Source organism: Periplaneta americana, chromosome 3 (assembly GCF_040183065.1).
Source record: "Periplaneta americana isolate PAMFEO1 chromosome 3, P.americana_PAMFEO1_priV1, whole genome shotgun sequence".
NCBI lineage: Eukaryota > Metazoa > Arthropoda > Insecta > Blattodea > Blattidae > Periplaneta > Periplaneta americana.
The window spans coordinates 42,170,562-42,195,880 of record NC_091119.1 but is presented as its reverse complement, the minus strand read 5'-3'; the positions used below and the strand labels follow the sequence as shown (position 1 = coordinate 42,195,880).

Sequence of the window (25,319 nt, the reverse complement as noted above, 5' to 3'; positions counted from 1 at the left end):
CACAAACCTTGGGGGCATGTTCCTCACACCAAAACAAGAAAAAAAGTTCATATAAACATATGTCCGGAAATCCTTAGTTTTTTAGTTATTAATGAAAGAACATAATGAAACATCTGTTAGATATTACCAGCTTGGTAGCAAGTGTTGCAACTTTAATCAATTCAGAAACTCTTAACAATGAAAGTTTACGTTCAACGCGTTTCGAGGTACAATCCAATAACTGAACTTAAGTTTGTAACCGATAATAAAATTCGTTTTGTTAGATAATCGAATGATGTTATCGATACAAGTCTGCTGATGCACCCATTGTATCCTAGATGGCTTAGTGTTGCCAAAGAGTCAATGATCCGAACGAGTGCACGCGTGTATGGAAGCAAGAGGAGAACATTTTGAATATATGTTATGAGTTTCTGAATTGATTAACGTTGCTATCAAGCAGACAATATCTAACCGATTTTTAATTATGTTCTTTCATTAATAACTAAAAAACTAAGGATTTTCGGACAAATGTTTATATGAAATTTTTTCTTGTTTTGGTGTGAGGAACATACCCTCAATGTTTGTCAAAGAATTTCTGAAACACCCTGTATAATATCACTCAATAAATCCATCTATCTATCTATCTAGTTTTCAAAAAATCTTCTTTCCAAAACACTATCGTCAAAACCAGCGGTGCCAAATGCGATTATCGCCTTGTTAATTTCGCCGAATGAAACAGAACACGAGCGCATAATTCACACGCCTCCCCCATTTTCGTGCTGGTGTTGACGTGAGATATAGGAGCGCATTAAGAGAATTGCTGGGGATCTTTGTTTTCAGTTAGACCACACCCCTCTCCTCGTCATTATTACGTCACATTGCATTAATCTTAGCGCATGCACCTGCATTTGGACCCCGCGGCGTGGCCCTTCAACTGTGTGCTTCCGTGTAAACACAGAAACAGATTGATTGCCGCATGCAACCTGGAATCAATAGGACTAGACTTCATGCACGGCAATTCTGATGGATGCAGTAGTGGGAAGAGAGATTCTTATCCGATTTATGAAGAGCGGTAGTCATGCATTATCTCGTGAGACGAATACCAGTCACAACTAAACAAGTAACTTCACTATAGGATTGCAGTTTTCAGGTAACTGAGCCACTGTTGCCACTGTTCTTGTTGTTACAGGTGGAAAATAATTGAAAGGAATAAGAGAAGAGGGCTTTGTGAAATATGGAGGGTGCAAGGGAACCTATCATATGATGAATGGGTGGAGCGGAGAAAAATTCTCTCCGTCACCGGGTCTCGAACCGACTCGAAGACGGCGCTCATTCCGTCGGATCCCGGCCACTTAGTCACTCGTAATGAGTGCACCTCTGCATATTGTGTGTTGGACATCACACATCTGTGACACAGTGCATGAGGGTTGGCCATTAAAGGGAAACTAAGGCCCGATTGTATAAACCATTTAATCTTAGATTAGAGGTTAAATTGATCCTTGTTTCAGCTGAACTTGGAATTTTGTGTTGTATAAAGTCAAATCTGAGATTAATTTGTCTCAAACTAAAGTCAACTTTGACTGAAGAAATTTCTCCGATTAAGTTAGATGATCCAAGTTCAGTTATTTATTTTCCGTTTGAAATATACGAGTGACAGATTGTGCAAATAAAATATCCATTATTAATATTAATAGATATGATAGGTACATTTATATATATATATATATATATATATATATATATATATTATATGTGTGTGTGTATATATATATATATATATATATATATATATTTCTTTCAATTTCTTGCCTTAATACACAAACAATCTTATACTTTATAAGGCTCTATCGTGTTCAGCAGTATCAAATAACATAACCTATAATTATATTATGTTTATAACAACCATTAATTATTAATGGATATGATAGGTACATTCATAAATTTTCAATTAACTGTATTACTAAACGAAAATTGTCGTTTTATAAAGCTTTATTATGTTTAGCAGTATCAAACACCATAACATGATAACAACTCGGAGAACGGTCAACCTTCTTCTTATTGTCCGCCATTATTTACATTGCACAAAAAACCAGTGTCTCCAACAGAGTGTACGGAAAGTCGCCAAAAAGTAGTTGTAAAGTCGCTAGATTTCTCATTATCAACAAAGAAAGATTACATTTTGTCACTATGGGGTGCTAAAAAGGTCACTAAATCCCTATTTAAGCAATATACAAGTTAAAAGAAATTGTTGTTGAAAAAGAGTTAAAGTCGCTAGATTGGCAACACTGAACAAACCTGTCCGCGCATCACGTATTTCACCTGTTTATGCGATGTTGCCAAATCCTTTTCACGTGAACTTAGATTGCATTTGAACCAAGGTAATTTGATCGCAGAAAAGTTTTGTACAATAGAAGAAGTGTCTGAACTTGGTTCACTTTTCGATCTTCGATCAAAGTTGATCTTTAGTCAGGGAGTTTTATACAATTGGGCCTAAGAAGTGTAACTTAAACTGAGAGGATTCAATCCGGCATCGGAACTGGAATCCGGTGTGGCTTAGTGGATAAAGCGTCAGCACATAGAGCTGAAAACCCGGGTTCGAGTCCCGGTGCCGGAGAGAATTTTCCTCCACTCCACCCATCCTTCATCATATGATAAACGCAGAATTCCTGCACGGAAATATCATACTATGTACTTCGGTACATCACAAGAATAGACATTTACGTTCAGTCGAAATGTAAACAAATATTTAGACTACTATTAATCTTAAAAACATAATAATTTGTTCTGTAGATCAATATATAGGCCTACTGTCTATATAACTTTGGCCTGTTACACCCTGTGTACGTATCTAACTTAATTTTGAATTTTGATAACGTCCAGCAATCCCTAATGTAACTACGTAGAGAATTCCACAGACGAGGTAATGATTTTTAGGAGTATGTGTGTAATGACGTTCTGTATTGAGGGATAGAAAGGAATGCTTCATCCTGAATCTGTACTGTTGTGAGACACTAAAAACGTGCTGCTAGGTAACTTATTGTCCTCATTAAAAATATTGAACCATTTTATTCTCCTTGCACTAATAGCGCACTAATATCAACTTTCGAATCACGTAACGGTGTTTCATTAAGCATAGCTGGTTTTTCTGATTTTTATGACTGTTCAGACGACCGTTAAAGTGAAACCACGAACCATCATCGACTGAGTCTATTAAACTTTCATTCACTGATTCAGGATACCACTCATAGAAACGTAAACTTTACCTACTGGTTGTTAAGTCTGCATTTGTATAGTTCGGATTTCACAGCAGTGTACGTCAAAAATACTGATACACTCACTTATTATCTAATTTCTGAAGTGATTTGCTCGATGACCGCTATAGATTTCCATCAATATAATTTACTTTACCCTTTGTGAATACAATCCGTCTTCGCATGTTTCTTTTTTTGTCTAAAAGCAATTCTTTTGTTTCAAATTTTTTTAAATCACAGCTAAATTCCAAGATATTTGAATTTTTCCACCCCTTCGAAGGGTAAATCTCCAATTTTTATATTTCCATTTCGTGCAATATTCTGGTCACGAGACATAATCATATACTTTGTCTTTTCGGGATTACTTCCAAACCGATCGCTTTACTTGCTTCCAGTAAAATTCAAGTGTTTTCCCTAATCGTTTGTGGATTTTCTCCTAACATATTCACGTCATCCGCATAGACAAGAAGCTGATGTAACCCGTTCAATTCCAAACCCTGCCTGTTATCCTGAACTTTCCTAATGGCATATTCTAAAGCGAAGTTAAAAAGTAAAGGTGATAGTGCATCTCCCTGCTTTAGCCCGCAGTGAATTGGAAAAGCATCAGATAGAAACTGACCTATACGGACTCTGCTGTATGTTTCACTGAGACACATTTTAATTAATCGAACTAGTTCCTTGGGAATACCAAATTCAATAAGAATATCATATAATACTTCCCTCTTAACCGAGTCATATGCCTTTTTGAAATCTATGAATAACTGATGTATTGTACCCTTACACTCCCATTTTTTCTCCATTATCTGTCGAATACAAAAAAAAACTGATCAATAGTCGCTCTATTACGCCTAAAACCACACTGATGATCCCCAATAATTTCATCTACGTACGGAGCTAATCTTGTCAGAAGAATATTGGACAAAATTCAAATATCTTGGAGCAACAGTAACAAATATAAATGACACTCGGGAAGAAATTAAATGCAGCATAAATATGGGAAATGCGTGTTATTATTCGGTTGAGAAGCTTTTATCATCTAGTCTGCTGTCAAAAAATCTGAAAGTTAAAAATTTATAAAACAGTTATATTACCGGTTGTTCTGTATGGTTGTGAAACTTGAACTCTCACTCTGAGAGAGGAACATAGGTTAAGGGTGTTTGAGAATAAGGTGCTTAGGAAAATATTTGGGGCTAAGCGGGATGAAGTTACAGGAGAATGGAGAAAGTTACACAATGCAGAACTGCACGCATTGTATTCTTCACCTGACATAATTAGGAATATTAAATCCAGATGTTTGAGATGGGCAGGGCATGTAGCACGTATGGGCGAATCCAGAAATGCATATAGAGTGTTAATTGGGAGACCGGAGGGAAAAAGACCTTTGGGGAGGCCGAGACGTAATGGGAGGATAATATTAAAATGGATTTGAGGGAGGTGGGATATGATGATAGAGACTGGATTAATGTTGCACAGGATAGGGACCGATGGCGGGCTTATGTGAGGGCGGCAATGAACCTTCGGGTTCCTTAAAAGCCATTTGTAAGTAAGTAAGTTAAATTCCATGTATTCAGGTGAGGGTAAATGCAGGACGTATTAGAATAAACTCATTTCGAGAATAGCCGGTGTAATCGTATTTTAAATACCCCTTCAAATTTGCAAATCTCAAGGTCTCCTTCTAAGACAACACAGGATACCACACAGGAGGCAGGCGGGGTTCGAAGTCACGAATCACAAGTATGACTTTCTCAAAATTTGTCTCAACTATTTCATACATCAGGATCGGTTTAGAACAGGCCTGCAGAACCCGTAAGTGGAGGAAATATGACGTCAGCCTCACTCCAATTCTATTGGGGATGATCGACTTCTGCGTCCATCAGTGGCGGCACTGTAGTTTTCAAAAAAGATTGTAATAAAGTCATTGTATTTATAATGCGTTATCTCGTTTCAAGGTTTACAACTATGCTAGATTTTCTGTCGGTAGTTTCTTTGAGATTTCTTTGCACCTAGCCTGCTTTAGATTTTCGGAAACTTTCCTCCTATCATCACCTACGGAAACATACATTTGTAGCATTTAAGTAATGAACTTTGAAAGTCAATATTCATTTCAATACAAAATGAACACAACGAATGACGTCCTTAACTTAACAGTAGCCTATATAAATAAATAATCAATATACAATTCGTAATAATGAACTTACCCGAAAGTTCGTCTATTCCATAATTTTTAATATGGACTTCGTTTAAATGTGGTTTAATATTGAAATGACGAGTAGAAATAAATTGCATGGGACACAATAAACAAACAATTCTTTTGTCTTCTTCAACAATAAAATAATCATATTCCCATTTCCTTTTGGAGTAGTATTTTTTCACGGGTTTAGATTTTGCCATGTTCCAGTTCTTTTCAAACTGCAGTGCGTTTATTTATTTATTTATTTGGCTGCAGTGCGTTACAATGTTGAATGACTGCATTGACCTCCGGTCATATAGTTATCACTTACTTATTAACATAACATTTATATATCGTCCTATTATCCTATTACTAGTAAAACCAGTGAAGTACAGTAATGCAAGTTTTGTAAAAACAGGAATTAAAACTTTATTAATGCACGAAAAATCATAACAAATTATTCAAATAAGGTAATTGGTTTGTTGCCTACAACATTTCGGACTTATTCCATTTTAGTAGAATACAGAGCACTGAAAGACACTTCGGGGACTGTACTTAACTTATTTTACATAAAAAGTGGAGTTAATCCATTTTACTAGTAGCCTAATAGGACGATATACACATAGGTAGATCTTCTTACATTATATGCACACACACATTTAAAAATTTTTTTACTTGTCTTTTAACTTATTTATTTCCCTCATTTGTTTTTCTCTTACTTTCCAAAGGTATGTTCCTAAGGATTTTATTATCTGTTCATTTGTAATTCTTGATAGCGTATTGTATATCTGCCGCCGCGAGAATGAATGTTGATGCAGCCGATCGTAACTAGAACGCTATGACCGCACTGGTTGAAAAGGTGGTTGGGGTAGAAGGGGAACGAAGGCAATCGCTCTGAGGAGCTACAGTTCTGCAGGTCTGGTTTAGAATAAAAGTACGGTACAAAAGCTGATACTAGTTTTGACCATAATTATTAAGCTTTAATGGCTTTTATACTCATAATTATTGGCTTCATAGAAATAGTAGAGAATATCTTAATATGACTCGTTACTTCGTACCTTTGAACTAACATGAAACGTTAGAAGAATGAGTAAGTAACTACAGGCCGCTCTTTGAAAACAGGAACTCTATGTAAAACAGCGACACTAGTGTCATGATGTTGAATTATGCTGCCGTCTGTATTAGAGATAATGTTTCCTGGCTTTGTGTAATATTGCAGACAAAGCTGTGTATTTCCGCTTCTACTAAACCTAGGAGTAAGATGGGAACAGTTTCCTCTGATGTAGCTAATCTACTCTTAACAGCATAAATGGACCTTGAAATGCTTTCATTTTGCCATTTACAGTTCATTTTCCCGCAATCACGAAAGCAGGTAATCATGTCTAAAATCTGTGCAGAATTCTCTATGGAGAATGCCAGTTAGGTGGAAACATGTTATAATTTCCTGGCCTGCCTTGTTTCTCACGAACCTCTTGGTTTCTTGTCGGTAAAACTTTCACTCATAGCACAAAGCTGTTGCGTGTAATCAGACATTCCTTCAATTATTAGTTTCCTCTCTGTCGAGATTCGCTCGTGCAGATAGCTGTATCTTGACCTTGGTAGCATGAACATAAATTAGAACCCTGCACTGAAATAGTATATAGGGGCATGACATTCTCCTGAGTTTCTTGTGTACACTACAAAACCTTAGACCATATTGACGTTACAACTTAGGGCATCATTCCCATGGCGCTAAAGAGGAGATGATGTCATCACTATCTATTGCGCATACCAGTGTTTGGCTACGATTTTTACACGCGCAAATGGGAAGACATTTTCTCTCTTCCGCTGCGGCTACAGAGGGGATGATGTGATCATGGTCTACTGCGCATACCAATGTTTGGCTCAGGTCTTACGTTCCCGGCTGTACTTGTCGGGTGGAAACTGAAATATGGATTGTTGGCATGTATAGAAGTTGTGATTGTATTGTATTGTATTTATTAACATTCCATGGTATTCATACATTGCTTTACAGCTAGAATATGGAAGAAGCCAAAAAACTTAATACTATTATAAAGTCTTAGGGTGCTATGCATAGACATTTCGCTAGCCCGCGCTACGAGCGTGCTAAACTAGCCCCGGCTATCGCCTGATTACTTGTACAGGATTCATATCATAATATGTACTGGTTTATGAATACGAAAAACGTTAGTTCGCTGATCATCCACCGGAAGCCCGCGCTAAGAATGTCTATGTATACGGTCATTTATTTATAGTCACAATCTAGATGAAATATATACAGACTACATTTACAATATAGTCCACTAGTACAACACAAAGTTTTAGTATCGATTTCATGAAGTGTTATTGAATGTCACGAATTCACCTACAGAATAGAAGGCGTGAGAAATTAGGTACTTCTTTAATTTGGCCCTAAATAATCTTATGTTTTGAGTTTCATTTTTTATATCGATAGGGAGGCTATTAAAAATTTTTACTGCCATATAACGCACTCCTTTTTGATAGCACAATAGACTTGTCGATGGACTATGAAAGTAATTTTTTGACGTGTATTTATGCTATGAACTGTTGAATTAGTTACAAAGTTTTCACGATTACATACGAGGAAGATTATTAATGAAAAAATATACTGATAAGTCATGGGCATTATTTGTAGTTTTTTAAAAATAGTCCTACACGATTGCCTAGATTTGGCACCTATTATTATTCTAATTACTCTTTTTTTTAATAGACATATACTGTTACTATCTGTGGAATTTCCCCAGAATATTATTCCAAAACTCATTACCGAGTGGAAGTATGCAAAGTATATTGTTTTTAAGGTATTGATATTTACTATCTTTTGCATAAATCTAATAGCAAAACAAGCTGAATGTAGTTTGGGGGTAATTTCTTTAATATGATATTTCCAATTTAACACATTATCGATTTGTAAGGCAAGAAATTTGGTTGTTGTTGTTTCTAATAGGGACCTGTTGTTAATTATTGCGCTTGAAATTTGCGAGGTTGAATTTGGATAGGATTTAAATTGAATTATGTTAGTTTTACTACAATTCATTACTGATACTGAACGTTCTGTCGTATTCTTTACATCCTAATTTCAAATCTGTAAAACTTGGTAGTATTGGAGAATGAATATGCTAACTGTTGCGTACGGTACCGTATATTGAAGTACAGTGGATGTATTTTCTGTTAATCACTGCCTGCTAGATATTCAAAACGTAGAAAAGCACGTTCGTTTTAGATAAGACGCAACGAAGACTAAGGGATAATGTATTTTGATAATTCGACAGTCAAGCGGCCTGTCATAGTATACAAATGAACTTAGACCTAATGTTTTTGTTATCCATGTAACATTTTTCTCAATCTTGTGTGTTAACGGCCTTGTTAATACCAGGGAAGTCTGTAGGAGAATGATTGTAGCCTATTATGAATTATATTTTAAAATCGATTTTAATGTTAAAATCAGACCTTTTCTTCACAATTTTTATATGTTTAAATACTGCCTTTTTTCTTTATTCACATATTCAAATAACGAATTTTTCACAATTTGCAAAGGCTATTTGAAGAACGACTTTTTGTTTTACAATAGTTTTAGTTACCGACCTATGTATTTTATTCACGGTTTTACTATGTCCATACTAACAACAAGATTGAAATAAATATGGTCTCATTCGATCGAGTGTACGTCACCGTTTTTGGCGTGTGAAATAAGTAATGGGAACGTTAAGTACGAGCGTTTTACCATTTCAGCAGTCATTCTGACAACTGTGTTTGACAAATGGCTGATGTGACGTGTAAAGGAAGTGGTACCATTCTCAGCTGCACTAGCAACATGCTCACAAACTGGGCACTATACTCTAGGACACACGCCAAAAACGCTGGCGCCAGCCATACTACTAACAAGCAAACATTCTCGTAAAGGCAAATAAAAAAGTTATTTTTTTCTTCCACAATGTTGACAATGCCAAAACAAGTGCTTATGCAGATATTGGCCACTCGAGCGCAATTACGAGAGCCGTCCAGAAAGTAAGCTGTCTTGGTACTGATTACAGAAAGAAGACACAATTCCACGGAAAGATTTATTGGAATAGATACAACAATTATTGAGCCATTTTTCAACACACTCCCCAACGGAACTGAGGCAAATGTCATACCGTGGGATGAACAGAGTGATGCAGATGGCTGTCAAACACTGATTCTAATCCCAGGCGGCAGACTTCTACGATACAGGGATACAACAGTTGATCCCATGGTATGACAAATATCTCAGTTCGGGTGTGGAATATGTTGAGCTATTTTTCAACAATTGCTGTATCTGTTTCAATAAATCTTTCAATGAAATTGTGTTTCTTTTCTGTAAACGGCATCAGGGGAGCTTACGTTCTGGATGGCCCTCGTAATTGCGCTCGAAGTCGGCTAAGGCGCTTGCCTGCCAGTTTGAAGTTGCGTTCGGGCGCGGGTTCGATCCCCGCTTGGGCTGATTACCTGGTTGGACTTTTTTCCGAGGTTTTCCCAATCGTAATGTGAATGCAAGGTAATCTATGGCGAATCCTCGTCCTCATCTCGCCAAATATCACCTCGCTATCATCAATCTCATCGACGCTAAATAACCTAGTATTTGATACAGCGTCGTTAAATAACCAACTAAAAAAAATTGCGCTCGAGTGGCCAAAATTTGTATAAGCACTTGTTTTGACATTATTAAAGTGGTAGAAAAAAAAACTTTTTTTATCTGCCCCCATGAAAATGTTTCCTTGTAAGTTTCGGCATGAATTTGAAGGGGACCCGCGACGACTGGCGGCCATTTTGAGTAGTAGACATAGCCTATATCTTGCGACTTCGACGTGATAGTGCCTGATTCTGGTGCCAAACGAAAGGTCTCGTCTATATCTGTCGATTTAAGACAGATGTATTCACGTAAAACCCACGATTGTATCCTCGACACAGCCAAGCTACACTAATTTTTTTGTAATTTATTTCTTAATAGCATCGATCGTCAATGATCCTATGACTAAATTTTCTTGTGGTTGATGTCCTTGTCACAACGATTAACCCCATTGTAATGTAGTACAAAGGGACATCATGTTCACTACAAATGTAGCTGTGGGGATGTTTGTTTGTAATCTCCAGGATTACTATGTAACCGCTGCCTCTTCATTATCTCTGTGAACACATGTTGATTGCTACTCTGGGCCAAGTTTTGTTCTGTCTATTGGCCTTGTGTAAGCTGCAAGAATATATTATCGGATAAAGACAATGGCTTATGAAATAGGAAAGTGTTATGTATATTTTTTAACTTTATATTTGAGCTGAAATGATTAATAGGGGAAAAAACTGATTGAATTGCACTAGCTCTGCATATATGCAAGCCGCACTGGTTGCTCATTTAGCAGAACACTGGCCTTACGATGACTCTGGTCTCGTGTACGAATCCCGGCTCCTGAAGTTTTCGCTCCCATTTTCCTCCATCAATTTCACTGCCACTTCGAGTCCTCATGGGGGAAGAATTTTTCTCGTGAAATTTCGACCAGTATATGAGATCGGTGCATCGTGACGCTCTTCGGGAGCTTCTACAGATAGCGAAATCCGGCTACGAAAGCCAATTCTAACGGCTGGGGGTCGTCATGCTAATCACACGATACCTCAATTCTGATTGGGCGATCGTCCACCTCTGCTTCGGTTTGTGGACGTGAGGCTAGCAGCTGGTTGGTCGGTTTGGGCCCTTAAACGCTTGTAGCCCCACGGTTTATTGTATTATTATTATTATTATTATTATTATTATTATTATTATTATTATTATGTTATCCGTAAATCTACGACATGGGACCACAATTTCACTTTACTCCCGAAGGAAACCGAGTGCACCAACTTCGGTATTCAGTATACCGCGGTGAAGTTAATAGTGTGTTTTTGCACCCTCTTGGTCTACTAAATGATTAACATTATGTTGACGTCAGAACGACTCTGAGATCCTTTCAGCCTCCTGCCAAATTAAGTATTGGGTCTTTCTGGATACTAAGATACTGTTGAAGCTTGGACTTAAAAGGACGGACCTTTATCTCAATGACCCCACAATATGCTTCCATGACATGTAAAATGATAAATGTCCACTGCTGTGGGTTACCGTTGAAACAAGCGGGCTCGGGTTCAAATCCTGGTTGGGATAAGTTACTTGGTTTAGCTTTTCCCTCAACCATTATGAACAAATATTGATTACTTTCGGAGCTTGACCCTGGACTCGTTAATTTCACTCGGGCGACAGCGCGATCGTTCGAGCTTCATAATTCCTGCGAAATGAAAGGTAAAACGCAATAAGTCCAGTATAGTCTTCAGTGCTAACCTTCGGACCCCTATTATGTAGAGAAGAAGAAGAACTACAAGTTCACTGTGGACGCTATGCTAAGCAAAATGAAGAGAAACCCGTTATTTTCCCAAGTTAAGCTAATTTTATGTATATAAATAACAGAGCTTGTGTAATGGAAGTGCTGTTTGTCTCGATTAGCAAGGGTATACTCACGCTTTATCAATCTTTGTTTACGACGACAGTTGGGAGGGACTTCCCCTTGTGGCACATGTTGCTCTTGTAAGTGCCTAACCAGATAGCGTGCCAACTGGCGAGTCAAGGCTCATTAAGCAAGATATAGTAGACGGTTTGATTAAGGGTCAGTGTTACGCCTAGTTGGGATGGACACAGCAGCACCTGATATCACTGCGAGAGTAGCGCTGAAAGGGAGCTTAGAGACCAGGGTAATTAGGGGAAGAACTCCTAATACACTATAGGACGCTCATCGAACTTTTAGACTTTAGCGTAACAGCGTATTCCGAATCTCACCGGACCGGTGGACAACAATGACGTCACGCTGCAGCGAAATAGGAACAAAACTGCTGGAAGGTTCGATGACTAACATGGCGACTGTACAAGTTGTTGTCTGTGCTACGCTAGCAAGATTTTGCGAAATTTCCGTACTGTCATCTAGTTCAAAGAAAAGAGAGCATAAACAATTTATTTCTTGAAGTAGTAGTAATAACTGGTCCGTTGACATGTTCGCTCATAAGCCATTAACATATTGTTTTTACGTTGTGCTCATTACAAACGATACAGCAGAACACACCGCCATGACACAACAGTGCACGATGTCATTCGTCTACTAATTCCCGCCCTATACAAGAACCAATCAGATTCACTGATGGCGGCTGATGGAGACTGCCACCACCTCTGTAAGCTGATGGCACCGGTGCGACACCGGTAGACGTCATCGTTGAAATTCGGAACATCGTGATGCCATCAGATTGCTCAGCTCTGAGATTCGGAATACTCTCTAAATCACAAACAATTTTCAGTCTATGAGTTGTGGAATTCCAGTGTGACAATACAATGAGAGGATTAGCTAGTAAAGTTCAAAGTCCTCGGGTAGAAACCCTGCAAACCGTTAGCATTTCATTTATATTTTTCAGTACATACACTCAAATATTGTAAGCTCAGAAATACGAACTTTATGAGACAACATTGATAATGTGCTATATCATGCGATTTAACATAAAATATGCAATGGAACTATAAAAATGAACGTAGCCTAATATGCAACATACACCCCAAAATATGCATTATTAAACAGAAAAATCTAAAAAAAAAACATGCATTATGCATGAATTTATCCCTAAAAAGGCCAAAACATGCAAATATCCACGGAAAAAGTAGGCCTATATATATTTCGAATCACAAAGCCATGAAACTGATATTTACATAGTTTGAGAACTGGTAGCAGCTTATATAAAAACATGCATTTGTATGGAAATCCTGTCTCTACTTATAAATTTCGCTACATAATGCTCTTTCACCTGCTTGTATTAATTCTGTTGGAATTTGATCGATACCTGGAGATTTATGCTTTTTGAGATTTTATTGAGGGAAAGAAGACAGAGGACGGACACTGGAAAGTTTCCTTTTCTCAATCGTACTATCAGGGACTGGAATGCTTTACCTGCAGACTTACTAAAGGCTTTACCAACAACCAAAAATGTATTTAAAAATAGGCTTAAGGACTTTACTAATAGACTATAATTATACACAGTATTTAAAGGGTGTAATTGATATTTTGTTATTGAAGTGTTCTATCAGTGAAGAATTATGTTGTGTCAGTGAATTGTGTTGAGTAAGTGAAACGTGTTCCTGTCAGTGAAGCTTTATAGTTTATAGTGGCAGTGCAAAGTATTTGAACAGTGAAATGTTTTTGAAGTGTTAGTGAAATCAGGATAGAATCCGTGAAATGTGTCGTAGTTCCAGTGCAGTGAGTGAGTTGACAGCGAAATGAGTGTAGTGTTGAAAGGTACTTGTGCAGATATGAACATATCATATTCGAGGGTTTTAGTTTGAATATAGGTTTAAGGTACAAATTAGATTTACTTTAAATGTTATTTTAACCGATCGTACTTAATTTAGTTTAGGATGTTCCCTGTTGTTATTATCATTATTATTATTATTATTATTATTATTATTAATTATTGTTAGTGTTAATTATTAGTATTATTATTAATTGTGTTTATTATTGTCTTTATTGAGTGTAATTAGTTACCACTGCCACTGGGTATATACCCTTGCAGTGTGAATAAATACATACATACATACATACATACATACATACATACATACATACATACATACATACATACATACATACATACAGTCCACACCTGTGTAGTAACGGTTAGCCCGTCTGGCCGCGAAACCAGGTGGCCCGGGTTCGATTCCCGGTCGGGGCAAGTTACCTGGTTGAGGTTTTTTCTGGGGTTTTCCCTCAACCCAATATGAGCAAATGCTGGGTAACTTTCGGTGTTGGACCCCGGACTCATTTCACCGGCATTATCACCTTCATCTCATTCAGACGCTAAATAACCTAAGCTGTTGACAAAGCTTCGTAAAATGACCCAATAAAAAATACATACATACATACATAGGCCTACATATCGCAATTTCGACTGCAGACAGTGTGGGTTCAGGTGTAAATGGCTCAGGAATTTATATTTGAATTTCATGCACATCATTTCTATTTGCCCTATTACATTTAGTAATTACCCAAAATAATTTTTCCATCTGTTCAGGATTGAATAATGTCCGCAAGCAAGTCTCCAATCTCATCCTTGATCACGTTTAGCCTTGCTTGATATCCGTTCTTAAATTCCTTTATGCCCTTATACAGGGTGTTTCCGGGCTGGTTGTACAAACTTTCAGGGATGATGGGGAAGGGCACATGTATCAATTTGAGATAAGGAACCCTGGTCCGGAAATGACTGAGTCGAAAGTTATAAGCAAAAATAGTGGTGTGGAAATGAAATTGTAATTTCGCCACACGTGCCCTTCTTCCCTTAATTTTTGGAACCGTCGTGGAAAGATGGTATGGGCCGGATGTCTCCTACGTGGGTACTTGCCCCGATATAATCTGTGAGCTTGTCTACTGTTCCCATTGGCTCATCCGTATTCGAAAATCAGGTCTGCTTATTCCGCTCTCGTGTACTCCTCCATTTCGCTAGGACTGATCGACTGGAAACTGCAACTTGTACACATACACTGCTGTCTACAGACGTGCATATCAGGACCGACCATGTCCGTTACACATTACGCTATCTACATTGCTTTAATGTAGTTTCCTGTCCCCACCCCTGAGACAGCGCACTGAATGAAATACTGTAAGTAGACAACGTGAACAACGTCAGATGAATACAGTATGTGTATGATGTACAGATAAATACACATAAATAAGGTGTACAGAGGAATAAAATTATTTCATTTCCATAGAACTATTTTTGCTTGTAACTTTCGACTCTGTAATTTCCGGACCAGTATTCCTCATCTCAAATTGATACATGTGCCCTTTACCATCATCCCTGAAAGTTTGTAACACTAGCCCGGAAACACTCTGTATAAGTCTCTAATGTTTTTATTCTTACTATTTGTTTCTACTTCATTCAGTTTTTCCTTCAAGTAAATCTCTCGTTTTATTCCTAAGTGTACGACTTGCTTTCCGTCTTCCATTGAAGTAATTATCTCTCTTCACCTCAACTGGACCCTGTAAGAATTTCAATTTTGCCTGTAATGAACCTTTGCTGTGGTCGCGCCAAAGAATCAGTCCCATTCTGGGGCTTATGTTGTGGTTTGGTAACAAGCTGCTTTTTACGGTGAAGGATTGTTAGTCCTTCGCCCAACCCTCAAGCTGGAGAACCACTCCTTATCAGCTGTCCACGACTGCTTATTCAATGAATTCGCAGCTGTCCTTCATATCTGGAGGCTGTCTCCTATATCCGCAACCTGAGGACGCGCCATGCTGTGGTGACAGGAGATAAATCGATGCCTAAGAAGTGATACCTCGCATCTGAAAATTTGCAGGTGAACAAAAAAACTTTCAAAAATCAATTTTTCTCAAAATAGATTAACTTTTTATGTATGCTTCTGTATTGCAAAGTCTTTTACACGAGGACAAAATACAGGATGTTAAAAGAAAGTATCCAATATTTTAAGAGGTAATAGTATGCATCAAAACAAGAAAATAATGTCTAATAAACATGGGGCCTACAACACATACTTTCTGAGATTTGAACACTTGTTCATAGGATGTGCTCAATGTGACGTCCATTTATGACAATGCATTTTTCTGCCCTATAATACAGCAGACAACCAGATAATCATACCTTAGTTGAAACCCCTGGCATGGAATACTGATACGTCGCAAGGAATACTGAAAACAAAAGTTTGGTTGCGGATATGAGCGGGGTTCAGCAGAGAGGGTGTTGTGCATTTTCGTAATCAGCATGTGTGGGCTGTTGAATATCGTCATTCAGTTGTAGAAACAAGGCATCAGGATCGATTTCAGGCAACATATGGGCAGACGTTCTTGACGTTAGATTAATAAGGCAATGAGTGCTACCACAGAGATTTATCTGTGGCTCGTTATCAGGACTTTCTTATTAACGTATTGCCTACCTTGCTGGAGTATGTGTCATGTCAGCAAAGACTACAGATGTGGTTCATGCACTATGGAACACTAGCACATTTTCTCCGCAATGTGCTGGAACATCTGACGTTGACATTTCAGGACCGCTGGATTGGTCAAAGTCCCACACCTTGGCCTGCTCGTTCCCCAAACCGAAATCCCTAGACTTTAGGTTATGGGGACACATGAAGGAATTGGTTTACGCCACTCCAATCAACAATGTGCAGACACTACAAGATCGCGTCTTCAATGCATGTTAGCACATACAAGAACAACCAGGTACATTTCAAAGAGTGCGTGATTCCTTATGCCGAAGGGCAGAGGAATGCATTGCCATGAATGGACGTCACATTGAGCATCTCGTGGCTAACGAGAAAGACAGGCTACGGCGTGACGTCACATTCTTAGTCATAACATGGCCAATATTGAACAAGTTTATATAAGTTTACGTTTAACAGGAGTTTAATATAGCAATTCCTTTGTTTTTCTAGAAATTTGAACGTGTATTTATATTAGGCGATTGTCAAGATGGCCATGACTAGACCATGATAATCACATGACTCCAATTCGTGCCGAAGCCTATCTTTCTCGTAGCCACGGAGCACCGCCTGTGAACAAACGTTCAGATCTCAGAAAGTTTGTGTTGTAGGACCCATGTTTAATAGACATTATTTTCTTGTTTTGATGCATACTAGCACCTACTAAAATATTGGAAACTATTTTTAACACCCTTTATTAATTAACTTTCCAATTTTGTGAATATAATAATAATAATGTAGTTAATCTAATAATGATAATAATAATAATAATAATAATAATAATAATAATAATAATAATAATAATAGTTTTATTTTCCCTGACAGAGTTAAGGCCATCAGGCCTTCTCTTCCACTCAACCAGGATCAAATCACACACAGAAAAATACATACCGATATACAAATATTAACTTAAAAATAATAATAAACATAATTAAGTAAAAAAGAGAGATTGAATACATTACACAATCAGTATTAACTTTAAAATAACAATGATAAAAATATATATAATAAAAAAGAGACTAAATACATAATCACAAACAGGAAAATACCCTCTAGTATACAAATATTAACTAAAAAAAAAAAAAAGAATTAATACGTATGAATATAATCTCACAACTAAAGGAATAGTAGAATTAGTATGATCAGCACAGCACGTGTTACATTGAGACAATGACAATTACCTAGATATTAGTGTTAATGTAAAAATAAAGTAATGACTGTGTCAAATAATAATAATAATAATAATAATAATAATAATAATAATAATAATAATAATAATAAATATAATAATAATAATAAATAAAATTATACCTAAAAAACTAATTCTGTGCATTTAAAATATTTCTAAACAAGCTAATTTTAAACAATTGAGGACTAAGACTACCCCTGATTTCCAGCGGCAGCGAATTCCATGAGCGGGCCATGGCTATTGAGAAAGAACTTGAGTACAGAGATGTCTGATGACGTGGTATTGATAGCAACAGATTGTGCTGTGAATGTGTATTACGATGATGTGAAGCTAGGAGAGTAAACCGAGAAGCAAGGTAGTTGGGTGTGGAATCATGTATTATTCGATATAGCAGGCAAAGAGAATGTACTAAAGGTCGATCTTGCAAACGGAGCCAGGAGAGTCGTAGAAAATATTCCGATATATGATCATGTCGGCGGATAAATAATAATCTAAATAGTTAAACTAATTTACCATTTTTATAGATACGAGGGATCACTTCTTAGCCATCGATATTCCCGTTAAATTTTACGCGAGATTATATTTTCTTTTGGATAAGTTCATAATGTGAACCTCTTGTCATATTAATTATGACAATATATGAAATGTTGAGAGTTGTGTACAAAATACTGCGTCTTACATCAAAACTGTAGTTCTGTATGGGTGCCTAATATGGTAAGTTCTGATATTACGCTATCTGGTTTCTGGAAATGAAAGGGTCTGTAATAACAGGAGTCGTGTGTAATAATGGCGGCCGCACACAGCCGTCTGTCGCTTCATTTTCTGCGCGAAGGAACAGAAATCCAATTTGGCCTGCCTGTTAATACTAACAAAGTAGTGTGCACATATCCGCGCTGGTTGAAGCTGGCAAATGCCCCCTGAAACACGAGATAATTGCATAAGCGATGCTCAGCTGTCTCCGCGCCGAGTTTCTTTATGAACGGTTAAGCAGGCTGAAACAAAAGCGCAACTACACGTTCAAGAATTAGTTCACTATACGCTATTTTGCGAATTTTGTTTAATATTTCAGGTGGTTTATATTTTGAAAAAAAAAAAAAAACTGTTAGTGATGCAATCACAAATCTCAGTGGCCCACTATCTTCGGAAACAAGGTTTTTTCATTGTTTGTTATTTTATTAAAGTTCTGTGGTGAAGATTGATATATTTTTGTTCAAATTTTGGGCTCATTTTCAGCTTTTTTATTTAGAATATTTTACTTTTTGTTTTAAAGAGTAGAAACTTGGCATACATGCAAAATATAAAACTGATGTAGGCCGTCTATGGAAATTTAAACACAAATTATACTAAAATATTTAATACAGGTAGTTATTTATGATACATATATATCTATATCTGTACATATATATATATATATATATATATATATATATATATATTAAAGTACACTTATATTACGTAAAAATTACTCATGGCGGCTATTTGACAGAGTCTAGGAATTCTCGTCAACAGAGATGTAAATACCTCCTTGTCACCGATTACATTTTAGTCACGGCGTTCTGGCCACCGATTACATTTTAGTTATCGGCGTTCTCGTCACCGATTACATTGAATAATTTATTAATGTTTTATTGGAAAAATTTAATGAGATTTAAATGCCGTTGTAAGGTTGTTTCCTTGGTTACGCATATAAGTATAATGAGATTTAAATGTCATCGTGAGGTTGTTTGCGTGGTTACGATATAAGTATAATGAGATTTAAATGTCATTGTAAGGTGTTTCTGTGGTATATTGAGATTTAAATATCATTGTAAGGTTGTTTCCGTGGTTAAGCATATAAGTATAATGAGATTTAAATGTCATTGTAAGGTTGTTTCCGTAGTTACGCATATAAGTATAATGAGATTTAAATGTCATTGTAAGGTTGTTTCCGTAGTTACGCATATAAGTATAATGAGATTTAAATGTCATTGTAAGCTGTTTCCGTGGTTACGCATATAAGTATAATGAGATTTAAATGTCATTGTAAGATTGTTTCCATGTTTACGCATATAAGTATAATGAGATTTAAATGTCATTGTAAGCTGTTTCGTGGTTACGCATGTAAGTTATAATGAGATTTAAATGTCATTGTAAGGTTGTTTCCGTGTTACGCATATAAGTATAATGAGATTTAAACGTCATTGTAAGCTGTTTCCGTGGTTACGCATATAAGTAAGTTATAATGAGATTTAAATGTCATTGTAAGGTTGTTTCCGTGGTTACGCATATAAGTATAATGAGATTTAAACGTCATTGTAAGCTGTTTCCGTGGTTACGCATATAAGTAAGTTATAATGAGATTTAAATGTCATTGTAAGGTTGTTTCCGTGGTTACGCATATAAGTATAATGAGATTTAAATGTCATAGTGTCATAGTAAGGTTGTTTCTGTGGTTACGCATATAAGTATGAGATTTAAATGGCATTGTAAGATTGTTTCCATGGTTACGCATATAAGTATGAGATTTAAATGTCATTGTAAGCTGTTTCCGTGGTTACGCATATAAGTAAGTATAATGAGATTTAAATGTCATTGTAAGGTTGTTTCCGTGGTTAAGCATATAAAGTATTTGGCAAGCACATTTTAGGAGTAAGGTGACTTTCTTACTTATTTTAGTTATCATTAATGGAGCATCACGAAGGGTAATTTCGCTTCCCACTTAACTATTCGTCATTCACCAATATGAAGCTAGTTGAATACTCCATTTTACCGACGGAGTCGTTGTCTAGTGTGCGTCTTAAGAGACTTGTCTACGCTACACCCGCTTTCTGGTCCGAATTTGATTATTGGTCTCGTGAATCAGATAACTCAGGTTTACTGAATTTTCGAAGTCAGAAAATACCAAATAGCGTAACCTGTTCAACAAATCTCCTCTATTGTCACCTCGATTGAGTTGCTTTTCCCAGCAACAACGTTTCATCTGATCAGTAATGGCAACAGTTGGTCGAGCTTTCTATTCCGGCCACGGCACATATCCTGATTGGGACGATTCGCCTTCGTCTTCAACAGACTTGGCTGATAGTGAAGACGGTCTTGTAGCTGTTGCTTTCTCGTTGTCTTCGTCGAATAGCTTTCAAATCGGCAGTATTCGTTCTTTAAACCAGGCTTGAGGTCAGAGAACTATATTGTGTTCGAATCGCCAAACAAGTTCGGCTTTCGATTCGGTTTGCGAGAATGTGTTCATTACGAGTTACCGATAAGAATTAGATGTTCCTGGTTGTTTGGAGCATTTTCTGGACGATGATACTTGGATTGACCTAACGTCTCACTATTGTAACAATTATGTGGCATGATTATACAGTAGGGTGGAGTGAATCTGTACATGAAATTGTTTTTATCTGTTTTCTAAATGTAATAGTTGAAAAAAAATCTGTATTTTTCATTTAACTTACAAATGTGAAAGATATGGAGTTTCTATATTTAATTTTTGAAGTGCCCCAAGGGGCTTTGAATTTTCTCAAAATTATATATATATATATATATATATATATATATATTTTGCCTTTTTGTACATTTGTTCTATTATATTGTTTTTCATTACATAGCTAATGAATTGCTATAAAATCACATATTTAAACTTTATTTGGAAGACTCTAAATTGGGGTTGCAGTGTACAGTATTTTTGAGGGGATCCAAAGGAACAAAATATATAGTATTTTATGTAAAATATGATAAAAATTCCATTTCATCCCATTTATTTTTTTTAGTTAGAACTTATTCGTGTTTTCTTTTTCATTTCTTTCTGAGTGGTAACTAAATCAACAGGTGCAATTATCATCCTTCTTTCTGTTCTTTGCTGTAGTAAAACATTCTTTCTTGTTTTGGAACACAGCGGTCTTTATCACAATTAAGCCTGCAGTATTAAATCTATTTTTTTCATTTGCAACAACATATATCAAATAGTTGGTTTGCTTGTTCTTTGAATTTAGTAATATTGTCATTTTAGTTGTTGTCACTATGTCGTTTCTTACAAGGCTTCTTTTTTAAGTAGGTTATTTTACGACGCTTTATCAACAGCTGAGGTTATTTAGCGTCTGAATGAGATGAAGGTGATAATGCCGGTGAAATGAGTTCGGGGTCCAACACCGAAAGGTACCCAGCATTTGCTCATATTGGGTTGAGGGAAAACCCCGGAAAAAACCTCAACCAAGTAACTTGCTCCGACCGGAAATCTAACCCGGGACACCTGGTTTCACGGCTAGACGCTCTAACCGTACAAGGCTTCATTAAGTCTGTGTATTGATCAATGTAAGCACGAATCAGTTATAATATTCTTGTATGACTGATTTTCAGAATTTATGCCTTCACCTGGATTTCCTTAGTTTTGATAGCAACTCTTTCTGAAATCTCTTCAACGGTAGATTCTTTTGATTTGAAGTCGTATTTTAATTCATTTTGAACCATAGATAAAATTTCATTACGTCATGATAGGTAGGTAATTGTGATGGGTTCAGCCTTTCTGGCATTGCGAATACAGGGTAGAAGGTCGGATTTCTTGTCTTAATTAGAGATATTCTGATTTAAATACCCTGCAACATAAAAGGAATGAATTTCCATTAATTTTATTATATTAATTATACTATATCATACCTAGGAGGTTTGTGATTATTCCCAATTTTCTTATAAATTGAGGTTTTTGTGACACTCCAAGATGAAACAACAGGGGGCCAAAAATATGCCGAGTTTTTTAACGTGTATTTTTAAACATGTTCTTGGTATCCTGTTCAGATTAAATCACTGGAGAATGTTCTTTCGCTAAAAAATCTGAACCTCAAAATTTTGTGAAAATTTCAAAATATGATGCTCTTGGGACACCTCTAAATATTCATCTAGGGAAAATATATTTTGCAATGTTCTTTATGATACCACACCACAACTTTTCCCTGGTATTACATTTTGATTCCATAAAATTCATATTTTGATTCCACCCTAATAATAATAATAATAATAATAATAATAATAATAGTAATGTTGTTTTATTTTAGCTGGCAGAGTTAAGGCCATAAGGCCTTCTCTTCCACTCAACCAGCCTTAATCAATATAATACATATTTAAATTACAAATATTTACACTACACTTAAAAGGTTCTCCAGCAATATTCTTCAATTTTAACGACTAGTAGACTACATATGTATTTATTTAAATTTAGATAAACCTATAAGGTAAAGTAGTAACTTAATTTATGAGCTAATTTAATTCAATCAATTATAATTAATTTAATATTTGAGATAGCTAGCAAAATGATGAAAATTAATTTAATATAAGCTTACTAGGACTATGTTAAAGGGAGAAAAAAAAGATATATATATATATATATAAATCTAAAATATATTTTTATAATGAAAATATTATACAGACCTACAAAACATGCCGAAGTGTAAGTATGATTTCAACATAGTCAGTAAAAAAATCACATGTTCCATCTTATATTCGACAGTTACGTCATTAACTCTCGCTAATGTATAGAAATATCCAATATTTCTTTTTAAAACTCGAGTACTTCGCTTGTAAGCAACGGTGACTATATTAGTATTCCCTACAGACAGTCTCCATATTTGTATGGAATACTGTGATTTATAAAAACACATTTTATGTTCTTTATTTATGTACATTATAGCGCCATTTTTAAGAGATATAACTAAGATGGCTCTCGAAAATGTCGGATCAAAGAAAAAGCTGGGTGCATCACACAGAGGAGCTCGATGGAGGGAATTAAGACTCCAGACCGTCAAGCAAAATGAAATAGCTAATTACTTTTGATCCGGGACGAGGCATCAAAGAGATTTTAGCTCAGAGATTCTGACGCAGGGACAGAGGATGCCTAATGACAGATACTGGGACAGTTTTACATATTTTAATGAAAAAATCAATGATAGGAGAAGTGCAGGTGGAAAGAGAGAGAGAGAGAGGGAGAAAGACAGAGAGAGAGAGAGTAATGCTAAAAAGAGCGACCTACTAAAACCTTTTGCATCTGGTTCGAAAGCAAGCTGTTACACGCAGAGGATGGGAATCAATTTGTAAATTAGCATTTGTGTACCTTGGTCGAGCATAATACCCTCAAAATGAAAGAGTAGCTATACAAAACACTATGTCTTACTTCAACAATTACAATTACTGCTCTCCCCTAGCCGGCCCGGTTTCGATTCCCTGTGGGGTCAGAAATTTTCGTATAAAATTTCTACCTTGGGACTAGGAGAGATGGCGGTACGGAACTTCTAATCACTAGATTGTGCACCAATATGCTTGGATTAAATCCCAAATCTCTCCGCAGTGCATATGAACAGAAGGCATATATGTCACTGTTGATAGTGATTCGTCCGTCGGACGGAGACGTTAAGCCTGAGGGCCCCCTTGGTACTATTCCACAGGAGTGGGCTACGTGCCAGCACCGCCTTTCCCCTTCTCCATTCATCGTCATCATCATCATCATCATCATCATCATCATCATCATCATCATCATCATCATCATCATCATCATCATCATCATCATCATCCCAGACACTATACTTACACGAACTCTTACACATACACTCACCCTAGTACACGACATAACTCTCCACAGATACACATCATGTACAGTGGGGCCCGCCGAAGTGGTGTACAACTAGAAAAATGGGTCACACTCCTGCCATCTATCCGCAATACGAGGAACCCGAATCACATAAAGTCAAGTGGGTAGGCATTGGATACATACATACATACATACATACATACATACATACATACATACATACATACATACATACATACATACATACATACATACATACATACAGGGTGCTGCATTTAACGTTTCCTATTTTCAAACCCCCATAACTTATTTAGTTTACAAGTAAATTACAAGGAATTAATCAGTTTACAACCATTATAATCTTGGAATTACAGTACATTTTATGTTTTGAAAATAATGTCTTTAAGATGTCCTTCATTGGAGTCAATGCATTGTTGCAATCTTCCCTGCATACCGGCCACTACTCGCCGCAATGTTTCAGGTGTAGCATCAGCAATTTCTTCAGGAATCGCGGTTTTAAGGTCCTCGATGTCATGAAGGACACGACCGTAGACCTTAAGATACCCCCCCAAAAAGAAGTCTGGTGCAGTGAGATCAGGGGAAACAGAGGGCCACTGAATGTCACCTAATCTGGAGATAAGTCGCCCAAGGAAAGCAGCACGAAGTGTGTTCATTGAAACACGTGCTGTATGGGATGTGGCTCCATCCTGTTGAAACCACAGGCGCTGAATGTTCCAGTTACGCCGCACGGAACGATACGGACTTCTCTGCAGAGCCGTTCTCACACGTTCGACATTATCAGGAGTCCGCGCCGTTTTCTGACGAACTCGAGCTTTATTTTGAACCGATCCAGTTTCACGCCACTGACGCACCCGTACACTGATTATTTTTCGTGATGGTGCAACTCCACGTTGATTATCACCAAAAATCCGCATAAACTCGCGCTGGACAGCAACAATTGACTTGGTTGAAACAAACTGTTCAACACAGAAAATGTTCTGTTGCACCGGCCAACGTTCCATGGTTAACTAAAGGCTTTGCTACACCGAATCCCTGTGTTGGGATGTGGCTAACTAAATTCAAGGCTTTGCTACACCGAATCCCTGTGTTTGCAAACATGTTTTACCAACAATGTGAACAGAATCGCCAACTTA

General features: G+C 36.8%; 1 protein-coding gene and 1 non-coding gene across 3 annotated transcripts in view; both read left to right on the top strand.

The window, feature by feature from the left end:
* Positions 1-25,319, top strand: part of Cbp53E (Calbindin 53E) — an 886,322-nt gene that overhangs the window by 138,063 nt on the left and 722,940 nt on the right. The window lies entirely within an intron of this gene.
* Positions 2,522-2,593, top strand: TRNAY-AUA (transfer RNA tyrosine (anticodon AUA)). Its single transcript has one exon. It is a non-coding gene; the product is annotated as a tRNA-Tyr (tRNA).